We start from the raw sequence: 23,471 nt of genomic DNA, 5'->3' as shown, positions 1-23,471 counted from the left end.
TACAAAACAGAAATAAACTTGCAGACATAGTAAACAATCTTATGGTTACCAGGGGAAAGGGAGTGGGAAGGGATAAATTTGGGAGTTTGAGATCTGCAAATGTTAACCACTATGTATATAAATAGATCTTTTTTTTAAAGTTTCTTCTGTATAGCACAGGGAACCATATTCAATATCTTGTAATAATGTTTAATGAAAAAGAATATGAAAACGAATATATGTATGTATATGCATGACTGGGATATTGTGCTTTGCACCAGCAACTGATACATTGTAACTGACTGTTCTTCAATTTTAAAAAATAATAACAACAAAATAAAAAAGGAAAATACTGGGGAAAAAAGCCACCATGTAAGTACCAGAACTATAATTCTTTACACTAATTTATAGTTGGAAAAAGTGTTTACATTCAACAGGAAAAAGGAGGAAAATGAGATGCAGGAAATTATATGAGGTCACAGGTCACAGCAGGATTCAGACACAAATGCAGACCCCTGGCTCTCAGCAGCCCTAGGACTGCTCAAGAAGAAGACCAGAATGACAATGCCATGGAAATGTTCTAATGCCCCCACATCTAAACCTCCAGGCCCAAGACTTCCCATGGGGCCCAAAGGCAAATCATATCTACATCCAGCATTGGTGCCCTCGCTATTACTGGGGGTGGGGGAAGGAGACTGAAGATAGAAGTATGAGCTCAGCTCCCTGATCCTTTAAATACTTAAGACAAATTCCACCCTAAGCTTAACAGGACCCAGAGTACCATTCCACGTCCAGATTCAAACTTGGACCGTGGATACCTTGAAAAACCATGAGTTAGGGAAGAAAAGAAATCTCCAGAAAGCAAAATAGTGGGGCAGTAAAACCATGTTCTTGATTCCAGATTCCTTAATCCTCCCTGAGGATGGCTTGTGTAAAAAGAGCATTCTAGGCTGTTGTGAAAGAAGGGGAACCACCATATACTTTTTGAGTTTTCACTGAAACCCCTACTATGATTTAACCATACACCGACAAACACCCTTTCCTCCAGTTAGTCCATTCCTAGCAGTGTTTCTTCTTTGGCCCGCACAGAGCTGCCATGTCCCGTCCTGGGCCAGCCTCTCCTGACACCATACAGTAAAGCCTTTGTCAGAGCTGCTACTCCTTCCCCACTGGGGCGAGCTCAAGGCCTGGGAAGAGATTCTCTGCCCTAAAACAGGACTGAAGCCCCTGAACACCTTTTCGTCCTGAGTGTTTTAAACGGAGGAAGTAAGCAGAAATAAGAACTGAAAAGTTACTGACACAGCCCACCTATTTCTGAGGGTGCAGTCCTGTTAGTGGCCCCTCTAAAAACTCCCTTCCACATCCACGTGAAACGCTTTGATCTGAGAGCTGGGAAAGCGGCCCTGGCTCCCTAGGCCACCCCACTCCTCACGCTAGTCTCCCCTGTCATATGCCATACCTAGAGATGACTTCCACACGAATCATCCAAAGGCAGAAAGAGGAACAAGGCCTGAAGCTTATTCAGGGACTTAAGAACGTATCAGGCAGCCTTGTCAGCACAAAGGTGAGGCCGTGGTCGCCGCCGCCCTGGGGCGACAAGTGAGCTTTAGTGCTTTCTTTCTGCACCGCCTAGGGCTGCCCTGGGATACCCTTGCTTCCAAAGGCCCAGTGAACACTGGATATACAATCCACACACCTGTGTACACGGGTATACGTGTATTTATATATATTTCTGCGTATATATGTACATAAATACATACACAGTCAGCCCTCGGTGTCCTCTGGGGACTGGTTCTAGGACACTCGCTGAGACCAAAATTCGTGGACGCACAAGTGCCTTTCGTGAAATGACAGGAAACAGCCCGTTCTGCCTTCGCCCCGCGGGTTCCGCCTCCGCGGGTTCCGCCTCCGAGGGTTCCGCCTCCGAAGGTTCCGCCTCCCACTGATCGAAAATTGACACACAGTCCTTCAAGTGCGTGACTTAATGAGACTACAAAGGAAAATAACAATACCCTATACTTTTGTAAAATGTTCTACCTTTAGCAAAAACTTTTGCATCTATCAGTGTATTGTTTCATTCCTAACTCATAAGGCAGATTAGGCAGATGTTATTAGTAGCCCTATTTGATAGATGAGGAAATTAAACTTCAAATATGTTGTGCTGGTTTGACTCGAAACTAGAATCCAGGCTTAACGACCTCCATGTCATCCTGCACCTAACAGATGTTTAGTAATGGTACAGTTACATACAATGCAGTTTGGGGTGTAAATGTTCCATGTTTTATAAATCCATTTAAAGAACTATTGCTGATAATACCCCCACAGATCACTTTTTACCTCTATAATTAAAATCGGAGTGGAAATAGTCAAGAATTATTTGGATACTACCTATCTAAAAATAACAATTCTATTATTTTTAACCCTACCTGCATATGAGGAATCAACTGAGGATCTCTTCAAAAATATCAATACCTGGGTTTCACAACCCTGAGAGCTTGAAGTAGACTATCTGGGGATGGACAGGGCAAAGTAATTTTTTAAAGCTCCATGTAGGATGTTAATATGCAACCACGAACTTAGGTGGCATGGGAGTACACAATGTCAGCCAGTGCTGGATCATTTTGCACATTTTGTGTATGTACATGTCCCATTTCTATAATCTAAATGTCCCCATTTACCAGCTATTCAAGGGTCACCCTCATCACTAATACTCAAATGAAATGACTCAAGCTACCATCTAATATGGTGAGAAATCCAATCACCTCCCTGATATTTTTTTGAGGAATCTAAGAAGCATTTTTGTTGGTTCAAATCACTCCAAGTTCCTGCTGTTGCTGGTTTCTCAGTGCTATTTACCATCTTACTTCCTGCTAAAGCTGACCTCTTTCCTCATTCCCTCCCCTTATTTGGCTATAACCTTCTCCCTCCTTTCAACACCCACAGCAAGTCTATCACCACTAGTTCATGGAACAAACTTTACTAAAAGCTTAGGTTTAACAGAAGACTACAATTCCTAAAGAACAATTTATCACTGGGTATTAGGCATCACTAGGTTCTTAAAGTTTCTCTGTCCTGCTACAGGGGATTCCTGCTGGCTGTTTCTTTCCCTTAGTCAACAATTTTCTATGTTACTGCATCCAACTAGATTGTTTTTTTTACCATCATTTTTCTCCTCATAGCCCCAGGGTCCTCACCATCTTTCTACCAAGCTACCATTCAAGCAAGCTCATATTCCCTCAATTTTATTACACAAAGCAATTTAGTACTTTGGTCTCATCTTCTCCTCTAGACCATTCCAGAAGGCACAATCTTTTTTTTTTTTAACTAAAATAATCCATCCAGTATTTTCCTAAGCAAAAGATTCATAACCTTTAGCATTTGGCAGAAGCTTTGAAGTTACTGTTTTTCTTTGATTTGTCACAGACTGAGTTTGTAGACTGTGATCCCTTCCCTCACCACTTTCTTATATATATTTATTTATATATGTAATGTGTGTGTGTGTGTGTGTGTGTGTATTATACAGGCAGCAAATTTTTGTCTGTCATGTGGAAGAATGGTTAGACCCACAAGGGACATGACAGGCAAGTTTTAGAGAGTTCATTGAGAAGAGACAGCTCAAAAGCATGTGGAGATAGCCTGAGAGAATAAAGCAATTCTAAGGAGCAGCCAGAGAAGGCTAATTGTTGGGCCAAAAGTGAAGTGGTTGAGCAGTGAGCCATCAGAGAATGTCCCAAGGCCAGTTTCATTTAAGGCAATCTAAGATCTTTCCTCAAGCATTCAAAAATATTAACCAGGAAGGGATCTACACTCCCAGGGAAGCTATGTAATACCAGACCCTGAGCTGGGTACTTATCCAACAAGCCTACGGACAGGGTATGACAGAATTTTTCAGCCAAGATGCCTTCCAGACAGCCCATCTCTCCCCAAATTATAAAATCTTCCTTATCAGTTTTGGTAAAAGAAGGAAGGGAGCCTCCTATTCATGACCTTCAGGGTATTAACTAGCAAATCTGGCAACTCCAGACTGTACGTATGAGTATATTTTGCACTGTTTGGCAGAGTACACCAAATCAGAATGTTCCAGGAACAGGATATCTTGCCATGAGGGATGATCTAGAATTGGGGAGCTACAGGAGAACTAAAACAGTCATCTAATCCACTTCTCCATGACATAAAGAAGTGGGGGCCCAAGGGGTAGATATTACTTTTTGGATGCTCTTGGCTTCTTAGTGGCTCAGCTGATACTTCTCAGTCTCCTGGCTTCCTGATATGGGATCTTTTGTGAACATACAAGCTGTCATAAAGTATACCTTTAATCTTTATTCTCCTTAATAGTAGAAGAAGCCTTAAGAGGTGAAATGGACAAGACCATTTCAATAACATAACCATGCTGGAAAAGAAACTCATTTCCTGACACAAGTGTTTCCTTTCTGGCTACACCGTCTTCTTTCTCCCTGATACCACGCCCATCTCCCCAGCCCTACCCCCACCCAGCATATATCGCAATGCCCCAAAACAGAGCATCTCTTCTACAACTGCCTGTGAAAACCACCTAGAAAGGGGCAGTGTTTCAGTCTGACCCCAGAATGAATTAATAACAAAACTCAGAGCCCTGAATAAAACATGGCCTTAGTTTTGTTGACTTAAGAGATTTTATCCCAGCATATTTTCTAAACTATATCATCACCTCTAGATCTGCTACTTGCTCTGCTAAAAAGGGGAAATCAATGCCAACCTTGTCTATTAAACCATGAGCTTAGAAATTTTCCAGCATTTTGCTAAAATACCAGGCAATCCTCAAAGGAAGATTATCTCAAACACCAAAAAAATAAAATAAAATAAAATAAAAATAAAAATAAAAAGCATAAACTTTCCAAGTCAGGCACAGTGAACACAACAGTGAATTGAGTGAAAGTCAGGAAGCCTAGAAATGGCGCCAGCTTGTTTGCTGATGAAGACACCATACGAACAGGCCTTGCTTTCTTTACCCCAAATCAAGAACTAGACCAACAATCCCTACAGTTCCTCTATCCACGAGTTTCTATGAATCTGTATAATCACATTGGTGGCCTCTGTGATATCCTGGGTGATGTGACTTAGGTTGGGTCATCCTATGTCGTGCCTTCTTGGGTTACCGTGGCAAGGCATATAAAGAAAGTGAATGCTGCTAAGAAAAATTAATGTTGAAAATTAGGATCACCCTCCTTCCCCAGGAGCCTGCTTTGCTTGGAAGGAAAGCCTCAGAAGCCCAGTGACCATGGGTCATTATGGAGGTTGTAGGATTCTTTCCTCACAGCCCAGGTATTGCCTTGCCCGGCACAACAAGGGCCTCTTCAGATACTGGCTCGAAAGGGTACTCATCCCATCCAATCCCCAACACTCTGCTTTCCTTGGAATTTTCTTTATGATCATTTAATTACAGCCCACCCTTGCTTATCTTAAATGAATGTGCCAGGCATGGCTACCCCTGGCCCAGAGCCAGAAAAATAAGGAGACAAACAACTCATGGCTTCTTTATACATGTCTTTCTGAGCAAAGAAGACGAGGCAGAAGAGAAGGCTCAAATAGGAGGATGTCATTGGAAATACTGATTGGAAGAACCAAAGGGAAGAAACGGCACTATTAACTTTTGACTGCTTTTAAGTCAGGAATAGGTAATCAGCTGGGAAGGAACTGACCCGTGGCCTCTCTACTACTCATATGTTAATTATGGAAGCTGATGGATAAATTGTATGATTTGTCTAATAGAGTTTACATTTCCCAAGCGCATGCATTCAGGGCCCTAATACTCAACACATAATTTGGTGGACTGTACTACGGCAGCCTTCTAACATGCTTCAATTTTGGATATGACAAACACGTTGAAATGGCCTTAAAAGAGGTGAACACATCACTGATAGTGGAGGATTTAGGATGTGTTCTTGCTGTAACAGAGCTCAAAGGTGGCAGAGGAGGTGGAAGTTCTGCTGTGCTTTTCCCCTTTCTCCCTTTCATCACAGAATTTGAGCACACCAAGTGTTATGGACTGAATGTTGGTGTCGCCCCCAGTCAGATTTATATACTGAAGCTGTAACTCCCAATGTGACATTATTTGGAGGTGGGGTATTTGGGAGATACCTAGGTTTAGATGAGGGCACTGAGGATGGGGCTACCATGATGGGATTAGTGTCCTTGTAAGAAGAGGAAAAGAGGTCAGTACGCTCTCAAAGAGGTCACGTGGGTGACAGTAGCCTATAAGCCAAGAGAAGAGGTCTCAACCTGAAACTTACTTCACCAGGACCTTGATCTTAGACTTCACAGAACTATGAGAAATACATTTTCTATTGTTTGAACCATCCAGTCTATGGTATTTTGTTATGGCAGCCCAAAGTAACGAACACATCAAGACCCAGAAGTCACAGAACTTCAATTAAATTCTTTCCGGAGGCCTTCGGTGCATGACCCAGTGCATGGATTGTCTTGAAGCCTGAGTTTAATCAACATCACAAAGCAGGTCAAATAAACCCCAAGGGTTGCAGGTTACTGAGTAGTTTCCCAAATAAACAGACCTCTGCTGCCTCCTCGTTCCTCTAATTTCTAACGTGGAGCTCCCTTCACAGACCCTGAGGCAGGTCAGGGCTCCTCTGACTAACCTGACCGTTGGCTTTTCCCTCACCATCTGCAGCACGCCGTTCCACACTGAGTTAAATGCCATTGTGGACTTCTCACGTTTTTGTTTTGTTGCTTAAATTTCTCTTCTCCCTGAATATCAACTATAAGCACTTAAAGGGAAGAGACCACATCTCATTTGGTTTCAGCCTCCACAAAGCCTGGCACAATACTTAGCATATAACAGGGAATCAATACGTATTGGATTTATTGACCAGAAAAAGAGCAACAGTTTTTGTGGTCAGGTGAAAAGCAACCATTTGTCACAAGCCCCACCTGTGTCAAGAGAAGGCCTGCCATCTTTCGCAGACAGGATGGAGCACCTGGGCCTTGCTCAGCATCCCACCTAATCCCAATAATTGCTCGTATTTGTCCAGCACTTCACAGCACATGAAGTGCCTTCAGAAAGATTATTCCCACAGGTTTCTTCCCACACATCTGGCAAACATGATCCTCTGGTGGGAGCCTCTCACCTCAGGGTGGATAGAAACATAAAATCCACCTCATTAAACACCACCTCACTCTCTCCAATGCTCTCAAACATTTCATGTTCGAGGCCACCAAATCGAGCAGAATGTCTGTGATTAAAGTAAAAGCACACTGCTTTAAAAGTTCTAGTCACTCCCAGGTAGGAGTCCTAAGCAAGAACCTCTATGCATGACCTGGACAAGGAAAATAACTTTGAAAAGCAGACGTGGTCAGCTTCCTCACATTCAAAACTCCCTCCTGACTGAGGGCTGCCTGGAGCCCTTAGTAACCCCAGGAAGGTTGGAGAAGCTAGAATCCACCCTGGGGTGTAGCCCTTCACATAAGTTCGATGAAAAGGCTCTTGGAAATAGCTAAGCAGTTTTACCTCTTTCCTTTGCGAACAACAGAACCAGACATCCTTTCAGGGAAAAATAAATCATAAGAGGGTAACATGGTGTTTTTAGCCAGAGGCATAGGTGCAGAAGAAGAAAGGGGTTGTCAGAATTCCTTTGTCCAAAGTTACAAACAAACCCCTAGTTTGTTACCCGCAGTGAGTGCTTTCACCAAGCAGGCCACCCCCACCCTGGAGAGCCAGGGTCAGCCGTTGACTTCTCATCGAACCAAGAACCAACAGAACAGATTACTCCAGTTGAAAAACAGAGAGCCTCGCACTTAATAAACATAAGCATGTTTCATGAAACTTCTGAAATGTTAATGTGTAAAACTGTACTGGGTCTTCGTGTCACATCTACTTCTTACTACAGTGGTGGACAAAAAATATTTGAAAGTTTTGCCCTGGCAGTAGCAAGGTTGCTGGTGGAGTGGTACTTCTGCACTCTCTTTTTCACCCTGGTATTAGCCCAGTGAAAGAGCTGTATTGTTTGCTTTCCAATAGAGCAGCTCTTGCCCCGAGAGCGGCCCGGGCAGGCTGGCGGAAGCCCTGGATTCCAGCCTATGAATCATGGCTGCATCATTGCTGAGTAGATGGGTTTCATAGGCAAGTTGCTCAACCTCTCAGAGTCTCGATTTCTTCATCATTCTGTAGCGATACCTTCTATTTCATTCAAGAGTCTTGAAGATTAAAGAAGGTATTGTCTACAAGGTCCCTAGCACCATGCCCCGAGGATAAAGCTATACAATAAATGTGGCTTCCTGCCCGGTCCACACGCCCCACCCCACAGCACCCCTTCTGTAGGGCTTTAGGGATGGCCTCTGCTTTTTCCCTCCTTTCTTGGGAGGGGCTCTGTTGACCCTGAAAAATACTACCTAACAATCCAAGCGAGTCATCTTCAGAAGCAGTCACTGAACCGAAATGAGGCAAACATATAATTCACTCAAGTGTTCAGAAACAGGTGTCTCGAAGAGTATATGAAACAAGACCTCTGGAAGGACTCTTATTTGTCTTGGCTTGCCCAGGGTTGAGGCCTGAGAGAAGCGTTTTCTTAGATGAACAGTTTCAGTGCCTTCAGGGTCTCTGAAAAGCATCAGTTGCATATTCTAAGCAATAAAAACAGCTTCTATATCTCCTCTGTGGGACTCCACATTCCTGGGGACCACGTGGTTTCCACAGCGCCCAGGAAGGACTCTCCATAAATATTCGCTAGGGAGAAACAGACCAGGAAAAGCTCCACTCTTCTCCTTTTCTGGTTTAGTCGTTTAATTCCGAAAGGTCAGAGGCCTTTGTGTTTCCTCTGTTCCTATGGAAACCCCTCAGTGAGGATGGGCTCTGGCTTAGCCTGTTTCAAACTCTCAGTCAGGTGTTAAATTTTCTAGCTATGAAAGATCAACAATCCCAAATTCCAATACCCTGAGGGAAGCAAGTTAATCAGAGGTGGCTGTGTCACCCATCCTGATGGGATTTTCACAGCAATATTCCCTCTCAGAACCTTCTCGTTCCTCTCAGCAACAATACCGTCTGTTCTCACTGTCGCTGTCTTTCCCTGGCTCTCTCCCCTTGTTAGTTCTTTCCTGAAACTTCCCCAGGTCTCTCTTTTAATACCTCTATTGATTTATATATATTTATGTAATATATAAATTTAATCTAAATCACTATAAAATGAGCTTGCTACTTTTTTTTTGGTCTGCTTTTCACTTAAGTATATAGTTAATTTACAATGTTGTGTTAGTTTCTGGTGTACATCATAGTGATTCAGTTTTATATATATATATATATATATTATATATATATATATATATATATATATATATATATATATATATACTTTTTCATATTCTTTTTCATTATAGGTAATGACAAGCTATTGACTGTTGTTGCTCTACAGTAGGTCCTTGTTGTTTTTCTATCTTACAGATGGTAGTTTGTCTCTGAGGTCTCGGCAGAACACTTCTACTTGTCTCTGCATTACCAGCTATCTTGCTGGTACCTCTCCCAGATCCCTTACTACGTTCTGACGTGTGTAACAATCACCTCCCCCCGAGGCAGTGAGCGCCTTGAGAGGAGTGGACTGTGTCTCAACTGTTATCACGCCTCCCCTGAGCTTCGTTCAGAACACAGTGCCTGACCTGTCGTCAACAGTCAACACAGGCTGTTGCACTGGCTGGACCAGAGCTCTCTCCGTACCACTGCAGTTGTTCCTCTGTGCCTAATACCAAGTCCGGGGACTTCTTCCTTCTCCATCACATCAGGAAAGAGCACTTTAAGGCAGGAAAGAAACAGAAGGTCCAGAGAAGAAAGGAAACTAGAGAGAAACTGAAAAGCTTTCTTCTGGAACATTCCGAGCTGTACTCCATCTCCCCGTCTGCCACATCCGCCTGTTAGCCTAGCGCTGTGCCACCTCTTTGCCTTGACTGAGATACTGGTTTTACCTGAAGAGCAACTCACTCACTCTGGAGCTTTCAAAGTCTTCCTGGATCGCTAATGAGAACAACACTGCATTTCAATTTAGAATCCTTTTTACCATAATCCCAAAGCATTTTCTAACTAAAGAACCAGTCTTGATTAAATCACATTTTCCCTTTGCCTCCCGCCCACAATTTCTGAACATTCAGGTCTTTGGAGGCAGGCTGAGCTGAGACCCTGAAGAAGGGGAGGGCGTCCTGCCCAGGCGTGACTGCCCACACTGTTCTCTCTGAGCATCCCCCCTTCCTCTGGTCACTCGCAGGCTGGTCCGGCAGCTGCGACTGTCACCAGTTTAATGCATGTCGTTGCCTGGGAATCAATGCTGGGAACCTTTTTGCAGTGGCTGGAACAATGTTGCTGACATATGTTCCCACGGCCAGAACAATGACGAGGCTCCTTTCAATTCTGTTTCTTCCCTTGCAGGTTTGGAGAATGCTCTTTGTGAGGCCTGGCTGAGTCACAGATGGACAGAGGGCTCGGGACTGGCGCCCTCCTGTCCTTCCCCACTGGGTTGCCTAAGGCATTTGCATATGGTGAATCCTCCTGCCAGGCTCTTTACAAAACCAAAAAGAAAGGCATTTTTTTTTTCCTTTTCAGGGCCAGGTGGCTTTGCCGATTAGAATTTGTTCCGTTAGCAAGAGCAGCCTAAGGAGATTAGACAGGCCAATTTCCCTCCACAACGATTTGGTTCTACCCAGGGCTTATTTGATGAGGCCGAGTAGCCCCGGGGCCTCCGTGGCTGCATTTGAATTCAGTCTGGCCAGCAGTCTGCACTTCTCAAAGGCGGTGGGAACTAAGGCTTTAAACAAGTCACAGAACTTTGCAGAGACCTCGCCCTGGCTTGAGCGACTAGGATACTACGTGGGGACTGTCACCTCTATGAGGGTTCTTCTCCTTTTCCAATATATCTGGAAAAATACATGATACATCCCAGACTCTCATACATGTCCTCAAAACCAAAGGCACAGGGAGGTGTTTATTCATATCCATCATGGTTCATGGCCCCACCTTGGGCCCAGCTTCTGAAACAGAAGCTGGAAGTCATTCCAGTTGCTTCACTTTCCCCCATACCGAGTGGATTAATTCTATCTTAATGGCTCTCTTCCTCTTCATTTCTTCTTCATCCTGTTGTTCCTAAACTATATGCAGCTGATTGTATTAGGTTCATTGCTTTTCTTCCTGCCTCTCCCGGAACCTCCTTCCACAAAGCTGTCAGAATCATTTTCCTAACATTCAAGTCCAATTTCATCACCCCTTTGCTCAAAACTCTTTAGCAATGCCCATTCATCTTGGCGATAAAAGCCAACTCCTTCCGGTGGCTTCAGGTTTTGGTTCTTTCCTACCTGTCCAACCACCCTTATGTCCCGACTTCTCCCAGGATTCCAATAACTCTAAATGGCTTTGTGCTCAGCATCCCTGCTAGGCTCTTACATATCTCCACGGTGCTCTTTTCGCTAGAATGCATCTACACTTTGGCTTGTTCCCTGTTCTCAAGATCACCAAATATTGAACTGACTTGCCTAATTTCATTCTGCTCCCCATGCCCAAACCAGGACACGTGTTAGTCCATACTTATCCATGTTGTTTCTTTCATTGGTCAAGGGTGGCAGAAATTTGAGAAGTTCATTTTCCCCACTCTGCCATCCCCAAACAAGAAAACCTTGAGGGATATCCCACAGGGTAGAACCTGAGAGTGAAGATGACGAGGTGGCAGGCACAACAGAGGCAAAGAGGAACTGGGTCCTTGGTAACTTTGAGTGACTGGATCAAGCCTGTCTGGAACCTGCTTTCTATCAGGACTTTTCAAGTTCATCAGCCAACAAATTCCCAGTATTGTTTAAACCTGTTTGAACTGAGTTTTCCATTTCTTACAACACAGAGAAGCTTATCTGATACAGCAGAAACTAATAGTATTCTCTTTGAAAGAAGCGGCTTTCTTTAGAATAAATGTTAAAATAATATAAAACCAAGGGAGCTCAATAAATGCAGCATTGAGCAAGAAGCATGAATTCTATGAAAATTACCCTGCAACTTCTAGGGGCCCTAATTTCTCATGTTTTATTCTTCTGTCTATAAACTGAGTCTATTCCTACCAACACCTTCCTTAATTTATAACATAGTTGATAGTAATAAAGTCTGGCAAGTTGTTTTAGTCTATTCTGGCTGCTATAGCAAAATACCACAGACTTATCAACAACAGAAATTTACTTGTCATCATGCTGGAGGCTGGAAGCTCCAAAGTCAGGGTGCCAACACAGTAGGGTTCTGGTGAAAACTCTCTTCCAGGTTGCAGACTGCCAGCTTCACACTGTGTCTTCACATGGTAGAGGGTCAAGCTAGCTCTCTGGGGTCACTTTCATAAGGGCACTAATCCCATTCATGAGGGCTCCACCCTCATGACCTAATCATCTTCCAAAGGCCCACCTCCAAATACCATCACCCTGCACATTAGGTTTCCAATATATGAATCTCAACGTATAAATTCAGACCATAGCAGAAGAGCTCTGCTCTTCCTTCATATATGCATTTAGTCATCAAAAAAAGTTTAGAGTACTTAATGTGTGCTTGGTAGTAGGTATTATATGTGTAGAAAAACTTGAGACATACTCTAGGCTAGGGTTTGGCAAACTAGAGCTCACAGGCCAAATCTGGCCCCCTTTGCTGTTTTTGTAAATAAAGTTTTATTGGCACACAGCTGCACCTATGTGTTTACATATTGTCTGTGGCTGCCTTCACACTACGACAACAGAGTTGAGAAGTTGCCACAGAAACCATATGGCCTCCAAAGCCTAAAATATTTACTATCTGGCACTTGACAGAAAAAGTTTGCCAACCTCTGCTTGAGGCTCTTCATCACAGCTAAACGTTCTGGTTACAATAAACCTCCCTTTTCTGGAGAGCTGGAGTGAAGTATACTCCACCAACTTTTGTGTAACACGGTCCCTAATATCAAATTCCACTCCTCCCAAAAAAGCATGGGGGAGAAAGAAAAACAATGGTTTTAAACATACATTCAATTGAATGCATTTGGAGTTTCCAGAATCAATTGGTACCACAGATGAGATGCAGACCCCGTGAGTCATCATTAGGCTCCTCCTTGAGAGATGGGCAAAAACCACCCCAGCTGGTGTCAATGAAAAACTAAGTGCAGACAATGTGACTCATTAACAAAGAGGAGAGTTTTGTTTTGTTTTGTTTTTTCTCCTCCATCCTTCCCCTTGGCGTAGTTTACTTCTCAGAACAATGATCTGATTTCAAGAAACTATAGTCCAGGATTAGAAAAGAAAAATAAACCCAGTCCATGTCTAAGTATTAATACAAAGGCTGACGTCTAGAAATGAGGTTCCTGGTTTAATTTTTTCTATATTGCTCTGTGCTAACCCACAGGTAAGCTTCTAGACTAAGTTTCCTCCTCTTCATTGTGCACTGGAGGCTTTTTCCAAGCTCTTTTCAGTTGCTAGAGGGATTAACCCCATAATCACTCACATTATTGTACAGTGGAGTACAAATAGCCCAGACACCATGAATCCAGTAGACACCTGCGTAAATCAGTTTTGCCACTAATAACGTATACAGTGGAAAAGAAGGTATTCGTCTTCTCTGAACCGTGAGTGCCTCAACAGTGTGCAGAATGCTAACTCCTGTTTTCTAGACCTGTGGTCACATGTGAAAGTATCTAACACAATCACAGGCACAGAGCTGTTTTCCAGTAAGTGAGACGTTCTTTCCTCTTTCCTTCATCCTTCTATACCTAAGAAACTAGAAAGTATACACTAATCTGAACAACAGAATCACAACTTCCTACTATTCTGAGTCTTTCCTGTGTTAAAGGAAAAACAAAAGTTAAAAGTTGAGAGATATGAAGAGATTTAATTGTGTTCTGAGACTTTCTCCCCTCCAACCCCACCATTATCTCCACTCCCAACCCCAAGATTACAGATGAGAATACGTTTCTACTTCTAAATGAATAGAATGCTGCAGGCATCAATCAGTAGTAACCACGAATGGAAACTTGGCCACTAGTACCCTCTCCGAGGCTGTCTGACACATTTGGATCTAATTGGCAGTCTGCTTTAGAGCAGCCAAAAAATATAGTGTCATACACATAGCAGATCAAAGTAGAGGCAAACTTGCTAGCAGCCACGGGGCTTTGACTGCCAAAATTAGACAGGCAAGTCTGCGGGTTTTGTTTAGGGACAGGTAAGTGCTCACTAGCTTATTTAGAGAAACCTCTAGAAGACCCTGATTTAGCTAGTTTGATCCCAAAACTTGAAGGTACAATAAAAAACATTCAGCGTAGCTGGCCACTTGGGTGGTCAGAAGGAGAGATCGTGTTCTTATGTTCATCCTGCCACCACGTACATTGGAAACTAGTTAATATTCTCTTCTGGGCTTCCAGGTCATGAGTAAGAAATGAGTTTTCAGTAAGAAATATGCCTTAGCCCTAAGCTCATAATTGTCAGCTATACCTAAACACACTCTTAAATCCATTATTTGTAGGAGAAAGCAAAATTTTCCCTCTTACTAAAAACTAACAAAAAAAAAAATGCTTTCTTCTAATTCCAGCATTATGCAGAAATACCAGTCGACCAGAATTTAAAGGATAAATGTTCCCACTGAACACTGTTAATCTTTGTACTGTCACAGCCTCCTAAAGATTGTGAAAACCTCTTTCCAGAAAAATACATATGCAACACAATTTTACATACAATTCTAGTACTGCCAGGCTTCCTGAGAACCTCCCAGGGACCCCCTTGGGCTCTATACTTCCTGGATTAAAGATTATTGTTTTAAATCTATTAAACAGAAAAATAAAACCATTTACCAAATGATGGCTTACCACTATAGGTCTGTCATTATTTAGAATTTATGACAGTCATAATCAATTGCCCATTCCTACAAGGACGTGTAGCTCACCAATCAAAAATTACTGCCTTCATCTAATATTGTCCCACTGTCAGAACCCCTCAGGATTCCCGATCATTTAATTCACTCATCTAAATGTGAATGGACAGCCAAGAAGCATCAAACATTTGAGAGAAGCAAACTATGGCAAACTTTTTTACAGGTAAAATTCTAACTAGTATCCTTAGAGAGATTAGAATAGATATGATGTCCCTAACAGGATGCTATGGAAAAGGAGAATAGGAAAATAAAAAATAACTCCTGGAGATTAAAAACATGATTGCAAAGATGCACAATAAAAGAGAACAGTTGAAAAGTAACAGTAAAAGAAGCTTCCCATAAAGGAGAACAGAAAGATGGAAAACATGGGAGGAAAGGTGAAGCATGTGGGATCAAAACAGAGGATTTCATACCTAATAGGAGTTTAATAAGAGAAGATGGAGGCAAAGAAATAATAGAAGGAAATTTCCTGGGGCTTAAGAAGAAAATGTGTCTTCACACGGAAAAGATTAACCAGCTAAGAAGGAGGATGAAGGAAAAGGACTCGTAACTATAAACATTACTGTGGAAGTTAAAAACAGAGAAAAAACAAGTCTGCTACAAATGAACTAGATTTTGGAAGATATGGAATTAATGTCTTCAGAATTCTGAGGGAAAAGAATTTACAATCTAAAATTCAATACTGAGCCAAACTCTCTGTTGTGAGGGAAGGCTAAAGAAATTTCAGACAAGCAATGACTAGGAAAGTTTGCCTTCCACACATTTTAGTTGAAGACTTACTCCAGCAAAACAAGGGGCTAAACCAAAAAAAAAAAAAAGAAGACATGGGATCCAGGAAAGAGTAGGTCAGAAGCAGCAGCAGGAAGAGAGGTCTCAGCATGACAGCCATGGAGTTGAGGCAGGGAAAAGGGAGGCTCCGGAGGGAGGTCACTGAGGGAAGAGTCAACACCGTAAAATAGACGGGATTTGAGAAGAAGGACTTGAATATGCAATAAGATTCACAAGTGTAATAAAAAAACCCATAAAATATACTCAAGGAAAAGCAAAAAGTTGGCCAATGTACTCATAGAAAGGAAATCAACAATTAGAGCAGCACCTTGATGGATTCTGAAACAAAGAACAGAATAAGCTTTAAGCGAAATATAGAAATGATTAAGGATATTAAAAATGATAATGATCTAATGACCGATTAATGTTTCTTTTATCAGGCAGAGAAAGAAAAGACACTCAGAAACCCCAGGAGAAACAAAAAGCATGGAAAGCGTAGCATTTTTAACAATTGGTGAAGGACAAGGAACAACAATCCACTTGAGCATTCACCTTTGTTTCTCTTATTAAGGAAATATAATCAAACCACACAGCTTGACTCTTACAATACAAATAAATATTTACAAAAGTGAAAATATTTACTAGGTTTCCATTTTTAGACTCAAACTATTGAAAATGAAAGCATAAAGACAAAATCAAAAACAAGTATTTTCTGTCTTGAAAATTATTGATAATAGAAATAAAAATAACAGTAACAACAACTTATTGAGAACTTATTATGGATCAGATACTGAAGTTAGAAACAGCCTCTGTTCCTATTTTACAGATAGGAAAAGCAAGGCATAGTGTGGTTACATAACTTGCCCAAGGTCACACAGATAGTAATGAGTTGGTCAAACCTAAATATGATCTGGCTTCAGAAGCAGAGTTCGTAACCACTACACTGTACTTCCTCTTTCGTTTTTACTAAAAACATTAAAAGTATAACTGATAGATTTTACAAATTAAAATTGAGAGAGGGTGAGGAGGAGAGGTAGAAGCAAGGATAGGGATGTTCATCGCCTTTTTACAAAGTAGGGAGTCAAGAGATACTGTCTATATTTGATGGAAAGAGGAATGGAGGTTTTAATTCTTAATATTGGAAAAGTAAGCAAGAAAGGAATTAATAGTAAGGATGTAACCACATTGGGAGGAGGTAGGAAAGACAGGAGGAAGAGGAATTTGTATAAGTGAGCTAAATCCTCAAGAAATCAGTTGATACTGTGGTTACATTAAAATGAACTTCTCAAACAAGAATTCCGTTTTTTCCTCCTAAAATAATGGGTATCAACAGAAGGCTAACTTGAAATCCAGAATTCAGTGTTCCTCCTCTCTCCTCCCTGGTGTCTGTGTTGAACTGTAGTAAGCCAGGCTCCCACAGCTACTGTCCACAGACATCCAGAGAGCAAATGGTTTCCATGGGCAAAGGGCAAAAGAATACTCTAATGCGAATGGGTTAATCATTGCTCGTAAAATAGAATCACTGAGTTAAGTGGTATCGTTACAAGCTTTAGTTCTTCACATACAATAAAAACTAAAGTATGTAACGTAAGATTACATCAGTTTATCTTATTAGCAGACAGAGTGGCAGCTAAGAAAGGGGAAAGACACACCTCACTGCACTTTCAAAGGGAATTCCTTTCCAAGCAAATGAAAACAACATGGTCAATTAACTTCCTGAAAGCACTCTCAGAACCCAGCTCCATTTCCGGTCTTTGTCAAGCTGGTTGTGTACCTCAGTGCTCCCAGCTTTCCCTTAGAAAGGAGAAGGTAGTTGGGTTGAAAGCATTTCTTAAGTACTAATGAATTCATTAATATAAGGAACTCTCCTGTGGCCTCTACTTTCTTAAGAATTACCCAGATTATAAAACCAAGTAGAAATGCATCTCCCACACAGTTTTTCTGCATTCGGTCTGGCTCTTCCATCATGCCCTATGAGTAATTGTATTTATTCTCTGCTTTGTTTCAAGAAGGATTTCAGGGTAAGTCCTATGAGTAAGCCTCACAGTAACATAACCCTTTCTAAGCTGGCTCTATGTAAAAACTAATAGCAATTGTACAGAGGTTTTAAGATTCAGTGCAGTAATACTATGTTCAAATAAGAAAATGGTAGTAAAATGGAAGACTTTTTAAAAGCACTTATTCTGGCGGGGGCAGGGCATAGCTCAGTGGTAGAGTGCGTGCTTAGCATGCATGAGGTCCTGGGTTCAATCCCCAGTACCTCTATTTAAAAAAAAAAAAAGATAGATAGATAGATAGATAAATACACCTAATTAACTCCCCCCAGAAAACAAATTTAAAAAGAATAGTAAAGTTAGATGTAAGCCAAAAAAAAAAATTTGTTTTTAAAAAAAGCACTTATTCTGTAGTGCTTTGGTGATAGAACTACCAAAATGCTATTGAATTACATACATGTATGTATGTGTGTGTGTGTGTGTGTGTGTATGTGTGTGTGTCCGCAAAATATCTTTCTCACTTGCTTTGTTTTTCCTTTCTCTGCAGACGCTGCTCTGGACCAGGTCTTCATTATACCTAGACTAGTGCCGTATGCCCCTAACTGGTCACGCTGCTTCCAGCTTTCTCCCTTGCAATCCACTGCTGTCAGGTTAACCTGCTAACGTGTATCTCTGTACATATCACCCCCTCATGCTCAGAACTCTTACCCAGCTTCCCTCTGTAATAAGAACCCACCAATTCCTGAGCCTGGCAGTCGAGGGTCTCTCTTTCCTCGTCATTTTCCGTCTCTCCTCTGTTCTACAAGTTCTTTGCTTCTTAATTAGGCTGGTTATCACTCTGCCAGCCACCTTGCTCTCACCGTGCCCCTCTCTGTAATGCCCTTGCTGCTTCTTTGCAACCACCATCCTAACAACCTATCAAAGCACTGATCCAGTAAACCCTTAACCAAAAAGCTTCAGCAATGTCTGCCCTCCTCCACATGCTTGTAACACATATCTCGGTCACTCACCTGGCGTTTATCAGGCATGACCTGATATGGTTATTCGTCTTTCTGTAGTAGCCCAATATGTTCCTTCCCCTAAACCAGACTAGGCCACTAATTGCCACACATATGTTTATACAGAGAAGGTGCTGAATACATGCTTTGTAATGAGAATAGTAACACAATAGACTTGCCTTCTTCAGTGTCTTCAGCTATAGATAGGGCATCCTTCCCAAACAAGCTTAGGTGCACCCCAGGGGGACACTGAGTAGTACTGGAAGAAACAAGAAAAAGGTGAAGCATCTTTAAGAAGTGAATTTTACTTTGGTAATTTACAATGTTATCTTCAAAATGAAATCAAAACAGTATGGAATAGATTATAATGTTTAGATGAATGTTAAAGACAATAAAATTAAGAAGTAAAGCAGGAAATGTCAAAGAAGTTTCCAGTCCTCGGTAGTTCACTGTGGGCAATGTTTCCAGGTCAATCTCTTCCTTCCAGGGGTGAATTCATGTTCTTGTACCAGTTGAGGATGTTTATGTGGAAACGTTTGAGAAACACCCTATAGATCAGGAATGGGTGATGGGGAAAGAATACAGTCATTTTCCTTCCCCGCCCCGCTTCATTTTCATTTAAAGATGCAATCAACACACATTTTTGTTTTCATTAAAATGAGTAATAGAAATTAAGCTGAAGATTTTTTTTCAAGTCTTTGTTTTACTTCCTTGGTTATATTTGTGACATCAGATTTAAATATTAGAAATGAGTTTTAGTGTGACCACTCTTAAAATTAAATCTCAAATGTTAAAAGCCCTAAATCAAAACATTTTGTCACAATTGGGAGCAATCACTTGTAAGAAACCTTATTCTGGGTTTCGAGTAATACATGGACAAGAAAACACATTTTAGTTTAAAAATCAGCATTTTAAAGCATTTTTTGAATATTTAAATTTACTTTTTAATTTACTATTTTTGAAATCCAGAAGTAGTCTTGTGTTCCACTTTTTAAAATAAAAGTATTATTTAAGTCTGAATAAAAATTTCTTTGTTCCTAAGTAGATGTGCTTATCTACCTGTCTCCTGTTCATTCATACACACACACACACACACACTATAGATGCATAGATAGACATACTATCATATATAGTGTCCTATATAACATCCATTAACACATATACATGTGTACCTGAAATTTAATTCAATTTACAGAACATGCCATGTGTACAGGAAATACGGAAAAAAATTAATCAGTAACAAGCAACTGAGTTTGACTGACAAACTCAGAATAAATAGTCCATTGTGTGCTTAAAATAAGGATACTGAGGTTCTGTTGTTTTTAATATAAGTACTAGAGGAAACGTGTCCCTGAAAAATTCGCCAACTTTTGTTGTCTTTTGAGCCATCAAGAGCTATAAACAAACCGATGTGGTTCAATCACTGTTCTTTGAATTTGCCTATTTTAAATAAACTTTTAATATATTTCACATGCTTCTGGAATTATCTTTAATTCTGCGCCTGGAAGCTTCTTTGGGCAATTACCAATTCCTTGACTGCTAAGGAGAATTTCCCTCTTGTGTGCTCTTCTCGTGTATGTGAGGCTTGCGATGGGTACTGGTGATCCTTTCCATCTTACATGAAAGGTTAGATCTGAACTGGACCAAGAAAACAATCACTTCTGATTTTCTAGATGAGGAAACTGAGGCCAAAATGAATGGTATGTTGTACGAAGCTGAAAGCGGCTAATAGAGCTCTCACACCGCCCTCTAGTCTTCCATTTATAGTCAGAAAAATGGCCATTCTAGTTTAAAACATCTGAAGCACCTTGTCAGGGTCTATATTCCTGCACTGGGACAGGAGAAAGGGAGAAGTAATGACCTTGACTTTTGGCGTAGGTCCTTCAACAACAGACAGCATTGGTTAACTGAAATCCATTGCTCTATTGGTCTGACTTGGGTAGAAACGCCATCCTGCACTTTAAGCCAGCTCTTGAAAGGAGTTGTCCTTCCTGAATCCAACACAAGATTCACTCCAGTCCTGAATCTTCCGAAGATTTGTTTAGAAAGATGAGATCAGATTTTCTTCTAAGCCCATTTGGGAAAATCTGTCTCATGTAAAGATCAAGTGGACCTCCCAAAGCCGCCAGCCAGAAGCAGGGTTACTGTTAACACCTTGGCCATGCCAGGCTTAACGGAAACTTTAGATCAACAGTTCCCCTGTAGGAAGCTAGATATGCTGTTAACTCTTCCCTGAGACTGTGATTTCTTCTAGCTAATACGATTCTATCCGCAGACAGCTTGGTTTCACGGGGCAGAGAAACAGAAACAGCAGAAAGTTAAATTTCCTATTGAAAAATGAAAAACACGCTCCCATTGGCCACCTTAAAATTTAACATGATGGAAGTCAGAGAGATGCAGCAGCAGCAGATGTCAAAAGAATCTGAGTTATGGGAAGGACTAGACATGGCTTGTAGATGGAGGGGACCACCCGGAAGGCGTGAGAAGGAAGTGAATGCTGCCAACAACCAGTGAGCCTGGACGAGAACCCCGAGCCCAGGTGGGCCAACACTTTAATCTTTAGCTGGGAAAGAGCCTGAGCAGAGAACTCAGCTACATCATGCCAAACTTCTGATGTACAGAAACTAGATTAATAAATGTGTTGCTTTAAGCCACTGTTTTAAAAATGAATATAATGCTAGGAGGTCCTGGGGCAGGCACATGCAAGATGTGGATTCAAATTCTAGCTTTGCCACCAACCCACCACGTAACCTTGCACCATGTCACCTGGTCCGTGAGTCTCGCCTCCCATCTGTAAATTGGGGGAGGGGCGTATTAATTTCCACTTTCTAGAATAGTACAAAGAGGAAAGGGAAGCATGTTTGAAAGTACTTTGCACACCATAAGGCGTCTTGTAAATGCACGTTTCCACAATAAATCTCTTCCCCAGAAAAACCTACTGTGTTGCTATGAATTCTGCATTTCTCTCTCCATGTATCTTCCATTTTAATGGCGCATAAAATTTGCCAAATGCTTGTAAAATATTTGTGAAAAAACGACATAAAGGAATCTTAAATCTAAAAAGACAACATATTTATCGAGGAGGTTATTCCTCCCTCAACACACATTCATAAGCTTAAAATGTATTTTGGGACCCTCCTCTCTTAGGGAACAGTGTCTGGCTGAAAGCTTGGGGCCCAAACTCAGCACACACAGTACAACGGCTCCCTCTCCTCTCCCAACAAACAGCACTTAGAAGCATTTTGACATTTGTGATCTCACTTTGAGCTTCTAAGCCTGAGCTAAGACGGCTGAAATGATGCTGTATGATAAATGGCTGGCCCCGAACCACACCACCAGTCAAGCAAAGCCAGGCCTGGAACTGAAGCCATCTCACTGCAAGCTGGGTGTCTGATCCTCAACCTCGCACTGCCCGGACTGGCAGAGGGCAGGGAGAACAGAGGACATCGCCGGCTTGTTCTGTGCCCTGGGTGACACAGATTTACCAACTTTCTCCAGATACTCTGTTCACATGCCCTTGTGATGTCAGAGTCCTGGGGCCAGACTGGAATTTGGGACACACCATGCTGGACAGTGTGTGGATTTCTGGACCTGTTTGCTTTTAGTTAAACAAACTGGCTTTGCTTCAGAAAAATTAGTCCAGGCTAGTGAATAATCAAAAGTCCCACAACTCACCTCAAGAAAACCTTCATATTCATTTTATTTAAATGTGTTCAACAGCATTAATGTCAACTCTCCCCAGAAGAAAATAACCCCCTCAAATCATGCCCAGGCATTAAGGAACCACAAGACAAAATGGCTAATGTCAGACTTAATATGCTTCTCATCAAAAGCCTGGATCCCAGTTTTAACCCACAAAAAAGAAAAAAAGGAAAACCGATAAAACTGAAAGACATAAAGGGAGAAAATGGAATTCAAAGCACTTCTTTACATAGATCAGAAATTCATGGAGTTCATTATTTAGAACCCCATTTCTTGCTTCTGAAACTGCCAATCGACTGATTTATTTAAAGTGAGGCCATAAATGCCCTTTCGAGTACAAGCTAGTAATGTCAACAGGGGACGATCTGGATCTGAGTTAATCACTTTGAGTCTTTATTATAAACATTAAAAGGAACTGATGACAATGTAGCTCGGATTTGTGGGGAAGAGGTGAACAGTTTGGCTTTTGGAGTCAGTACATTGACCCAGCTGTAACTCCAGTTCCAGTATTAGCAAGTCAGATGCACATCACTGCGTTATTTCTCTAATGAATCACCTTCCATCTCCTGTCTCCTGCCCTTCCCCTCTAGCTGAACCCCAGGGGGGTGACTGGGGATGATCTCAGGGGGTGGCCCTTTGTCCTAGGCATGCTTTCAGACAAACTACAACCCAGACTCTAAATGATTATTTGAAATAATAAATTATATCTTACATATGCCTCCACTGAATATGCAGACAACTGAGACAGGAGGACATTCTCTTGGGACTCACACACAACAGTAAAGGCAAGCTCAGAATTACTGGCTGATGAAAGAACAGCTTTCAAGGAGTTTGGCGTTTTTTTCCAGCTACCACTCATCAGTAGTATGACCCCTGGCAAGACACGAACACAAAACCATTTTTGCTTTCTCTGTGAAATAGATCCAATATCTGCTCCCTTTATCTCATAAGATTGTTCTCGAAAGTTCTTTTAAAAAAAAACCCACATATATAAATATATAAATAATACACACTATAATTGCTATTAAATTATTTGAAGAAATTCATTTCTTTCTCATACTGTAGAGCTGGATACTATCTTTAGGGCCAAAAAAAAAAAAAAACTAGATTTACTATCTAACAAATGAAAATAATTGAATTACAGAAAAA

This window comes from Camelus dromedarius, chromosome 19, assembly GCF_036321535.1.
Source record: "Camelus dromedarius isolate mCamDro1 chromosome 19, mCamDro1.pat, whole genome shotgun sequence".
Taxonomy (NCBI): Eukaryota; Metazoa; Chordata; class Mammalia; order Artiodactyla; family Camelidae; genus Camelus; species Camelus dromedarius.
This window is presented reverse-complemented; position numbering follows the sequence as displayed.